The following is an 11,512-nucleotide window of genomic DNA, read 5'->3' as shown; positions in this document are numbered from 1 at the left end:
TTCAAGAAGGGGAAGAGACTAGAGAAAAGGAGACCAAGGAGGAGACTATGGCAATAATCCAGGGAAGAGGTAACCTCTGAGGTCCTTGGTGACCATGAGATTCTAGGAATTCTGTTCTCTTTTGTCCTCAGGAAAGTCTAAGTGTTGGAATAGAGTCTTCAAATGAAACCTCTGTCTAGGAACTAATGATGTAGTTCAGTCCTGATCCAGAACGGTTCTCCCATGTCTGTGGTTGCCCAATCCTAGAGCACAGAAGAGAGCACTTAAAGTATTATTCTAGAAATTTTAGGGGCAATTACTATGGGCTGGGGACCAACCTGACTGCCATTCTTATGTGTCCCTTGTCCTTTCCCTGTCCCCAGGATGCTGTAGGTCTCGACAAAAGTTCTGATGATCACCCTGTGGGTGTTGAATTCCCTGATGGCTATAGACAGAGTAGCAAGTGTAGAGTAGTACGTATAAGCACATATATATACATAGATGCATATATATGTAAAATATATGCATACACATACATATGTATACACATACACACATATGCATACATACACATACTTATGTATGTATATGTGTATAGGCATGTGCATGTATATGAATATGATTTACACTATGTATATGCCTGTGTGTTTATATGTAAATATATGCATGTACATATATACACATATACATACATATATGTATGTATGTGCGTGCATATGTGTGCATAGTAAATATAGAGCAGTGGCTCCCCAGACCACACAGGTGGAGAAATGAGAGAAATCCTTCTCTCCATATGTCTGAGACCAAACAAGGGCTGGGAGCAGGCTGGCACTTGGCAGGATGGGAAGGTGGAAGAAGCTAGTCTCTAAAATCCCATCGCCCTATTCCTGTGCTCCCCTCCCCCTTGTAACCCACATTCCAGGTGTACTCTTGCTTCACCTTCCTTTCTCAGTCCCTAAACCCATCCCTTCTCAGGGGCTCTGAGTCTCTGCTCTTCCCATCAAACTCCCACCTACACTTCCCTGTCCTCCTAAACACCTTCACACAGAAGTCTAATTTGCTGAATAGACTTCAACTTTGGCATTTATATGGGAAGAGCTTTCCTGTTTTGCTTACCCCTCCCTGGAAGAATTGAAAGCCATGTGCTAAGACAAGGTATTTGGGATTCATCCCTAGCCTTTGGGTTAACATGGTAATGGCATTATTTTCCTACAAATCCCCTGAGGCAGTTCGGAGGCAAATTAGGAGCTAGAGAGACCAAGGGGGCTGAGCCAGGGTGGCATTTCTTCTATCTAAATGATCCTTTGTTAAAGGACTAAAGAAATGTTCTATTTCCAATGTCCCCTAAATCTCCACTTCTCTGTTCCAGTGAGGGATTATTTCATGTTGTGACTGACAGACACATATCCTGACCTCACATCAGCCATTGCTATCACCTGTCTCCTTGCTAGTGCTCCCTGAACCCAGGATCTGGATTATAGGACTTCCTGCATGTAAATAGTCCCAATCAACCAGTCAATAAACATTTAGTAAGTACCTCTCATCCATTTGTCATTATCCTTGGTGCTGGGTATAGAGGGCCAGCTCTGAGAAAGTCCATTCTGGGTTATAGATACAGACCAGGTTTTTGGCCAAAGTTGGTCTGCAATAATTGATTTGTCTGTTCCAGTATCTATCAATCCTTCAAATTCTATGCCTTCTATTTTTATTTTTAAAGTTGGTCATTTTTCTGTGATATCTTGTACCCAGAAAGCCTCTCTTCCTGTGCTTCCAAATCCTTGTGAGCACCGAACTTTCTGAAAATAATTCCCTGTGGTTTCAAATTTTGTCAAAATCAATTGTGCTGGTATCTCCCCCTTTTCTATATATATGAGATGTGACAACATTGTATATAATAAAATTTTGATTTCTCCCACGTAATCTGAATCTTCTACCCTGGGGACTATAATGAGCCCTCTGAAGGAGGAGCTACTGCATCCTATGAGATATCCTGTTGTTAGGGTAGGTAGTGGGCCATATACTCCGGTGGGGACAGAGAGAACTCCTGCCGATGGAGGTAGAGTGTAATCATTTGCAGAGGGAAGGTCAAAACCCACACTACCTGGAGTAGCATGGTCTTTTATGGTGAGGGGTAAAGTGTGTTCATAGTTGGAATTGTCTGAGGGAGAACTAGGGAAAGGGCGACCCCTATTGTTTGCCGGAGCCAGGGCTGGCCCCGAGTGCAGTTTTCCAAATTCAAACGGCATTCTGATGCCCAATGGTTCCCTTTTCCACACCTAAGGTACGGTGTGGTTGGTCGGGAGGCGCGACTTTTCTGTATCCCTTTACGTGGTGCTCTGTATTCCTTTTTCATGTGTGGGCTTTCCACAGCTACAGCCATTTTAAAGTGGTTTTTGGCTGCTGTTGATTAAAAGCAGCGGCTACTACCTCAGCGTGGTTTACCAGTGTGCCCACTTTTTGGCATCTTCAATCATCTCAGAGATGGTCATACGAGGTCCCCCACCTAGCAGGACTCTCTTACAATTGGCATTACAATTTTCAACTGCCAACTTTTGTAACAACATATTGGCAGCTTCAGCGTCCCCTACACTCCTTTGGATGGCTTGCGTGAGTCTATTAGGAAAATCTGGGAATCTTTCTCTTGCCCCCTGTCTTTTGTTTTTCTTTTTTTTTTTTTAACTTGTTTTATATATTTAGTTTTCAGCATTGATTTTCACAAAAGTTTGAATTACAAATTTTTTCCCCATTTCTACCCTCCCCCCACTCCAAGATGGCGTATATTCTGGTTGCCCCGTTCCCGAGTCAGCCCTCTCATCTGTCACCCCACTCCCCTCCCATCCCCCTTTCCCTTCTTCTCTTGTAGGGCAAGATAAATTTCTATGCCCCATTTGCTTTGTATCTTATTTCCTAGTTGCATGAAAAAACTTTTTTTGTTGTTGTTGTTTTTCAATGTCTGTTTTTAAAACTTTAAGTTCCAAATTCTCTCCCCTCTTCCCTCCCCACCCACCCTCCCTAAGAAGGTAAGCAATTCAACATAGGCCACATACATATCATTATGTAAAACCCTTCAAAAATACTCATGTTGTGAAAGATTAACTATGTTTCACTCCTTCCTAACCTATCACCCTTTATTGAATTTTCTCCCTTGACCCTGTCCCTTTTCAAAAATGTTTGGTTTTTATTACCTCCTCCCCCTGTCTGCCCTCCCTTCTATCATCCCCCCTTTTTTATCTTCTTCCTCTTTCTTTCCTGTGGGTTAAGATACCCAATTGAGTGTGTATGGTATTCCCTCCTCAGGTCAAATCCAATGAGAGCATGATTTACTCATTCCCCCTCACCTGCCCCCTCTTCCCTTCCTACAGAACCACTTTTTCTTGCTACTTTTATGCGAGATAATTTACCCCATTCTATCTCTCCCTTTCTCCCTCTCTCAATATATTCCTCTCTTATCCCTTAAATTGATTTTATTTTTTTAGATATCATCCCTTCATATTCAACTCACCCTGTGCCCTTTGTGTGTGTGTGTATATATATATATATATACACCTACATATATACATACATAGACACACACACACATATACATATATATATATGCATATTCCTTTCAGCTACTATCATATTGAAGTGTCATGAATCATACACATCATCTTTCTACATAGGAATGTAAACAAAACAGTTCAACTTTAGTAAGTCCCTTGCAATTTCTTTTTCTGGTTCTTTTTCTTGATTACCTTTTCATGCTTCTCTCGATTCTTGTGTTTGAAAGTCAAATTTTCTATTCAGCTCTGGTCTTTTCACTGAGAAAGCTTGAAAATCCTCTATTTTATTGAAAATCCGTATTTTGCCTTGGAGCATGATACTCAGTTTTGCTGGGTAGGTGATTCTTGGTTTTAATCCTAGCACCATTGACCTCCGTAATATCATATTCCAAGCCCTTCAGTCCCTTAACGTGGAAGCTGCCAGATCCTGTGTTATCCTGATTGTTTTTCCACAATATTCAAATTGTTTCTTTCTGGCTGCCTGCACTATTTTCTCCTTGACCTGGGAGCTCTGGAATTTGGCGACAAAGTTCCTAGGAGTTTTCTTTTGGGGATCTATTTGAGGAGGCGATCTGTGGATTCTTTCAATTTCTATTTTACCCTCTAGCTCCAGAATATCAGGGCAATTCTCCTTGATAATTTCTTGAAAGATGATATCTAGGCTCTATTTTTGATCATGGCTTTCAGGTAGTATAATAATTTTTAAATTATCTCTCCTAGATCTATTTTCTAGGTCAGTGGTTTCTCCAATGAGATATTTGACATTGTCTTCTATTTTTTCATTCCTTTGGTTCTGTTTTATAATATCTTGATTTCTCATAAAGTCACTAGCTTCCACTTGCTCCAATCTCATTTTTAAGGTAGTATTTTCTTCAGTGGCCTTTTGGACCTCCTTTTCCATTTGGCTAATTCTGCCTTTCAAGGCATTCTTCCCCTCATTGGCTTTTTGGACCTCTTTTGCCATTTGAGTTAGTCTATTTTTTAAAGTGTTGTTTTCTTCAATATTTTTTTCAGTATTTTTGGGGTCTCCTTTAGCAAGTCATTGACTTGTTTTTCATGGTTTTCTTGTATCATTCTCATTTCTTATCCCAATTTTTCCTCTACTTCTCTTACTCGCTTTTCCAACTCCTTTTTGAGCTCTTCATGGCCTGAGACCAGTTCATGTTTTTCTTGGAGGCTTTTGGTGTAGGCTCTTGCACTTTGTTGACTTCTTCAGGCCGTATGTTTTGGTCTTCTTCGTCACCATGGAAGGATTCCAAAGTCTGAGACTGAATCTGGGTGTGTTTTCACTGCCTGGCCATGTTTCCAGCCAACTTACTTGACCCTTGAGTTTTTTGTCGGGGTATGACTGCTTGTAGAGCAAAGAGTACTTTGTTCCAAGCTTGAGGGGATGCACCATTGATTTCAGAGCTATTTCTATACAGCCACCTCTGCCACACCAGCACTCCTCCTTCCTCAAGAACCACCAACCTGGACCTCTGATCCGCCACTTAATTCCTCCCTCCACGTGGGCCAGGGGCCGGAAGTAACTGCAGCTGTAGTTCTGTAGCTGCACCTCCCCCGCTGCCCCTGGGGTGGTGGTTGAATCTCAAACTCTGTCCCCTGCAGCTTCTCCCACTAACCTTCTCTGTTGTCTTCGGTGTTTGTGGGTTGAGAAGTCTGGTAACTGCTACAGCTCACTGATTCAGGGTGCTAGGGCCTGTCCTGCTCCTGGTCTGGTTGGTCCTGCTGCCTCCCACGCTGAGCTCTGCTCCCCTCCACTCAGTGCATGATAGACCTCATCCAGTGACCATCCAGGCTGTCTTGGGCTGGATCCCTGCTTCCCTCTGCTATTTTGTGGGTTCTACAGTTCTAGAATTTGTTCAGAGCCATTTTTATAGGTTTTTGGGGGGATGTGGTAGTCCCTCTAAAGTCCCTGCTTTCCAGCCACCATCTTGGCTCCACCCCTGGAAGTCCTGTCTTTTGTTTTTCTAAGATAATTTTAATGATTCTAATTTTTACTCAAGTAGATTTCACTTTCTTGTTCACTCCTTAAAAACTTTTTGAGAGTGAGAACTTTGAATTTGCCAGTCAAGGTGAGTGGGACTCTGGAAAAGATCCAGTGGTGCCTTGACCCTTCTCCTTGTACTGGGAGACTCAAAGTGTCTCTTTTTTGAGATCTATGCTTTTTCCAAATTTGCCTTAGTGCCAAATGGTACAATAAATCCCTATTTATCATATTAGGAGTAACACATTTCACTGAAATTCGAGGGAAATTTTTCCCACTTTCTTTCTTATCTTTCTTCACATTCCAAATTGGCCACATTCGGAATGGAGTGAGAAAGAAAGAGCATTTTTTTTGAACTACTTCCCAAAGGTTTCCAAACATTATTTCTCTCTAATTTTGACCTGATACTTCTCCAACTTGCTTTTTCCATAACAAAAACTAAACAAGAAAACATTTTTCTCTCTAGAGATAATGGACATTACAGGCTGTCAGATTACACTCTCCACACAGAAACAAAAATACAGAACACAGACACAGAGACAGGAAACACAGAGAGGATTTTTTGAATCCTTTGCACAAATTGCTTGGCCCACAGGAATGTAATGGAAGCCAGGTGCCATGCTTTATTGGGGTCTTGAAGACCCTGCCTTTTAAGATGATGTGGGGCAAATCCCCGGCTGTAGGGGAAATGTGCCAATCTCTGCTGTCTCTAAAAATTCTTGTAATTTGGGTAGTTGTTATTAAGAGACCTCTTTCCCTTACTAGCTTCTTTAGAACTTTCATACGGTATTCTCGGTCTCTTTTTCCTGATTGCATTTGCCCCATTTCTCTAAATACCTGTATAATAGGAAAGTGAAAGTAAAAGAGTTAATCCTCGTATAAACCTGGTGATACTAAGGAAAGTAAAAGTAAACGAGAGGAAAGATTATTGTCCTTATACTAAATCAACTGAGTTTGTCCCCTGGAGCTCCCTTTGTGCCAGGGCTTCTCTCTGTGGGAGACTCAACTCCTTCAGAGCCTCTGTCCTCTGGTTTCATTCTGCTTCAGGTTCATTTGCTTTAAATCTGTGTTTGCCTCAGGTCCGTTTGCTTTGTGCTCCTTTGCTCTGAGTGTCCACGTCTGCTTCGGGTGTCTCTTGCCTCAGGGTCCCTCCTTCGGGCACCACTTGCCTTCACATGCAGACAGCGGCCATGGCTACCAGAGAGTGAAAAGGATGCCACAGAGAGCGAAAAGAAAACACGGGCCAGGTGAAGAGTAAAGGACAGCTCCATTTAGCATGCAGAGGGAAAGGGCTTATATACCTTTTAGGCAAGCAGAATCAACAAGTTCACATGCAAGGGATTTGTTATAATGCATGACTTCCTTGCGCTTAGTTCCACTTTGCATGACTTCCTCATGCTTTTGTTCCCCTTTTGCCATAAACAATATTGTATTAATAGCCTACAGGTGGTGTTTAGCATGTGTGTGCCATGGGGGCATTGGAGAGAGCACGTGTATATCGAGGAGTCTTGGAGAGCCTTTATGCTAAACAGCACATGTACACCAAAGTGGGGTATGGAGAGCCCATGTGCCGAGTTATCAGCCCAAGGACAAGAACAGATCCCCAGGGAAAACATGGTGTGTATCTATATCCCAGAATGGACTTTCTCAGAGCTGGCCCTCTACAGCTGGGGATATGAAAGGAAAAGATCCAAACTAGTTCTTACCCTCAAGGAGCTTAGAGTGAGAGACAGCTTACACAGACAGTAATCTATACAGAATAAATTAAAAATAAATAGAAGCTAATTTGGCAGAGGTGGGGGGGAGGCGCTGGCATGTCTAAGGATCATGAAAGACTTCATGTAGAAAGTGGTGCTGGATCTTTGTCCTGAAGGAAGTCAGGGGCTGTGGCAGGGAGAGATGAGGAAGGGGTGTATTCCAGGCATAAAGAACAGCAACAATAATTAATAATAATGCAAAAACATGGAGGCAAATGATGGAATGTGGTGCAGGGATGGTAAAAAGATTAATTTAGTGAAACCATAAAGTTCAGGGAAGGGAATAATGTATATAATGAAACTGGAAAGGTGGGTTGGGCCACATTGTCAAAAATCCTCCATCCTCAAAGGGAGCCTTATGGGCTCTGACAAAAACCCCACCAATCTTTGCCGGTAGATAGTGATCAGCTCAGAGTCCCTTTAATGCCCTCTCAAACATCTTCCCTCCAACCTGTCCTGCCCCCAGCCTGGCCACCTCCTCCCTAATCAGGTCAATCATCTGCCTTTGGATCATTACCCATGAGGTATCTAGGAAACCCTTCAATTTCTTGATGCTTACAGCAGTACAACCCTCTGGGCAGTGCCCCATGTGTAATTCCCGTTTCCAGGGGATGAGCCTGAGGCAAGGAGCTGTCTGGGGCCTAACAGTCAGGCCCTGAAAAAGGGAAACTCAACAGTGGGATCTCAGCCTCAGCAGGATGATGGCTGCTTAGACAGTTCCTGAGATTCAGTCAAACCCAGAGGCAGCCCTGAGTGGAATAAGGAGGCCAACTCCCATGTAACCAGTCATCCAAAGTAGAAATGTTTATTAAGTAATTGTTTTCTGTTCAGCCCTGTGCTTGGGGGCATGGGGAATACAAAGTATCAGAGACACCGGACCTACATAAAATGTAGCTAATGATCAGAGTTCCTCCTTAACTGTCTGTGTGTGATACAGAGGGGAAGGGCAGCAAGACTGGAAATCAAGGGTATATTCTTATGGCATAGGATGGGTGAGCAAGGAGCAGGCGTGATCTGAGATAGATCAAGATGTGGAGAGAGAGCTCAGGGTAAGTATCAATAAGCATTCCTTCACTATACTAGCTTGCAATTATGTGGCACTTAAAGGTTTACAAAGCTTTTGTTTTAATAAATATTATCTCCCCGTCAAGAAAACTGTGAGAAGTAAGTACTATTATTATCCCCATTTTATAGGTAAAGAAACTGAGGAAGACATTTTCCAGGGTCACAAAGCTAGCAAGTGTTTGGGACTGAATTTAACTCGTCTTCCTGATTCCATGTCCAATGTTCTATCCAGTTGTTTCAACAATGCAGCTAGCAGCTTCTGTGGGGGTGTAAGATCCACCCACAGCCAACACCTGGAAAGCTGCCAACAGCACAGGTTCTTTTGATCTACTTAGCTAAGGAAAGCAAGGTGAAGGGGTTGACAAGTTTCCTTTAATCCAGCATACAGACAGCATTCACTTAGTTCAGGGGGAAAAGCCAGCACCCTGAACTTCAGGACAAAATACAAACAAATTACAAATATCAACAGACAGACCCGATACAATTCATAGTTACCAACATCTAGGTTCACCCCGGGAGCTCAGAACAAGGGCTGGCCCAGAGTCACGTGCCACCACTGCTGTAAGGAGGAGCTCCAAAGAACAGACAGCCAACCCCTGGTTTTTATATCTTTTTCAGCGTCAGGGGTAAGTCACACATGCAACTCACCCATGTGACCAAAAATTGTCACAAAGAGGTGGACTTAAACCTATGTGGTCTAAGAGCCTCTGCTGTCCCAGACATGTAAACTAGGCCCTCCCTGGAGTTAGCCCCACCTTGGGCCCCACCTTAGTTGCCAATCCACACCCACTAAGGTTTTACACCTAATAGGGGTTTGGGCCTGGGGCTTAGCACTTAGTAAGGCTCAATGAAATGCACTCAATTACTCAAATGGAACAAAAGCCAAACTATTCAAGAGCACTTGTTTGAACTAAGTGCTAAGGAGCCCATTTTGCCTACCAACACACCAGTTAGCTGCCTCCTTCATTCACTTAAGCAATAATGACTGAGGATTTAGCTCATGACAGTCACTATAACAGGAGCTCCCACAGAGTACTTCACAGAGCAAACGAAGGCTGAGTATCACTTTGTCAGTGGGACTGAGCACATGAGGGTTTCTGGGGAGACTCATCCACAACTTTGAGGAGGAGATCCTGTAGCAATGTGGAGAAGTATATGGCCTTGACCAAGCTGAGGCAGCCCATTGTGGAGCTAATGAACAGTCTGCTGGAGGCCCTGGAGCGAGCACGGGCCCATGTGGCCTGGTGCAGGGAAAATTGTAGTTGTTGGAGTCCTTCTGGATACAGAGGAGGGGTGAGTGGGAGCAACAGGAGGGGAGGGAAAAGGGGAGGGGCTGAGAGGAAAGAAATGGGAGGGGAGGAGAGGGGAGGAAAGGAGGATGAGATGAGGAATGGACAGGAGGAGATCAGGTAAGAAGAGAGGAGAAGGGATGATGAAGGGAGCAATGAGAGGAGTGTGAAGAGAGAGAAGGCAGAGTTAGGGGAGATGGGAGGGGAAGGAAAGAGAAAGGAGGGAAGGAAGAGATGAGGACTTCACTTTGAGCTTGTCTACTCCACAGGGACATGGTCATATCCCTGACTATCCCAGGCCCTCCTAGCTTAGGAGTCAGGATACTGAAGGCCTAGACTTCTCCCAAAGAGAACCCCACCCCCCCCACCCCGCCCCTGGCCAGAGATTGACAGGGGAAGGGCTCTGAGAAGGAGCCTATTATAAAGCTGAGAAATCTGTTTGCAATCAGAAACCCACCTGCTCATAGTTTTGCTCCATTTCCCTGAATGCTGATGACTCCAAGACTCATGGGGCTATTTCTCACTCTCTAAAATGTCTAGTTGAATAGAAGCCTTGCCCACATCCTGGCCTTGGGACAAGAGAGGGACCTGAGCCTGGTTTTGAATGAGGGAATAGAGGTGAGTCCTGGACTAGGAAGATTTGCTCTGGCTCTTTCAGGATGTTTCTTTTTTCTTCTAGTTGAGCCTGAAGGGACTGTATATCCATTAAAGATGGCTCCCCTAGGATATCCAAACCAGCTTGTCTCTTTTATTACTGGTTTCTCTCCTGGGGACGCTGAGGTTAGGCATTTCCTGAATGGTCAGGAGCAGACAGCTAGGGTTGTTTCCACAGGCCTGATTAGCAATGGAGACTGGACCTTCCAGACTGTGGTAATACTAGAAATGATCACCAAGTGTGGACATGTCTACACCTGCCAAGTGGAGCACTGCAGCCTTCAGAACCCTGTCATTGTGGTGTGGGGTGAGAAGCAGCTCCTGATCCTTCAGATGCAACATTCCTCAGGGCATGGAAGCCTCCAGTTCTGGTCTCCTGTTGCCCACTTTCCTCCTCTAGAATATGTTGTGCTTCCCCCAATACAATCCCCTGTCCGTGGTGCTGAGCTGAGGACTATGGGAATCTAGTATCTTGGTTGCAACTTTACAAGAGACTCCTTCCCAGAGCATCTCCCCTGTCAATCCACTGAAGAAATCTCTGGGCAGGAGAGTTTCTTTGGAAAAAGTCTAGACCTTCACTATCCTGACTCCTAAGCCAAGTGGCCCTGGGATAAGCAGAGATATAACCAGGTCCCTATGAATTAGACAATTCAGCACCACCATCAGTGGCCCCAGCCCTAGGAGCTAACCTGCTTTGGGGACTCTGCAATCTGCCTATCTGTTCCTTTCCCCTTGGATAGGGCAACTAGATTCCTCTTCCTCTTTCCTTTTAACCAACTCAGGCCCTCAAAGTTGTCTGATCACCACACCAGGGTGGCTCCTAGGGGGAAAATTGTGATTCTTGGTGTGTCTTATCCCAGAAAGATGCTGAGTGGAGACAGGGGCTTTGTGCTAAAGCTGATCTTCCTTGGCATTGGCTCACTGTTCACCTTATAAGTCAGAAACGTGAGAAATTCATGAGATGGTCCTGAGGCCCCTATGTTCTCTCCAAGGGAGGAGAAGGGGATTGAATTTGTCTGGGGCTCTGAGTCTGGTGCAGGGTTGAGAAAATCCTCTGTCTTTGACTGCAGCTGTTCGTCACCTTGACTTTAAAAAGGTAGCTTAGGAGGCCAGGTGTCAGAGCTCAAAGGGTTTCGGAGACCCTGTTTTCACAAAGGTAACTCTTTGAGACATCTTGTGTCCCAGCTCTGAGAGCCCACATGTACCCAGAAGCACAGAAGGACCTTCTTGTTCCACTTT

The 11,512-nt window shown here is 44.3% G+C and overlaps 1 pseudogene; it reads left to right on the top strand.

The window, feature by feature from the left end:
- The first annotated feature begins 363 nt into the window (after nt 1–363).
- LOC118833343 lies at nt 364–11,209 on the top strand (annotated as a pseudogene).
- The last annotated feature ends 303 nt before the right edge of the window (nt 11,210–11,512 follow it).

The sequence above is a fragment of the Trichosurus vulpecula genome, unplaced genomic scaffold (assembly GCF_011100635.1).
Source record: "Trichosurus vulpecula isolate mTriVul1 unplaced genomic scaffold, mTriVul1.pri scaffold_43_arrow_ctg1, whole genome shotgun sequence".
Classification (NCBI taxonomy): domain Eukaryota; kingdom Metazoa; phylum Chordata; class Mammalia; order Diprotodontia; family Phalangeridae; genus Trichosurus; species Trichosurus vulpecula.
The sequence above is the reverse complement of the archived record's forward strand: the minus strand, read 5'-3'. Positions and strand labels throughout refer to the sequence as shown.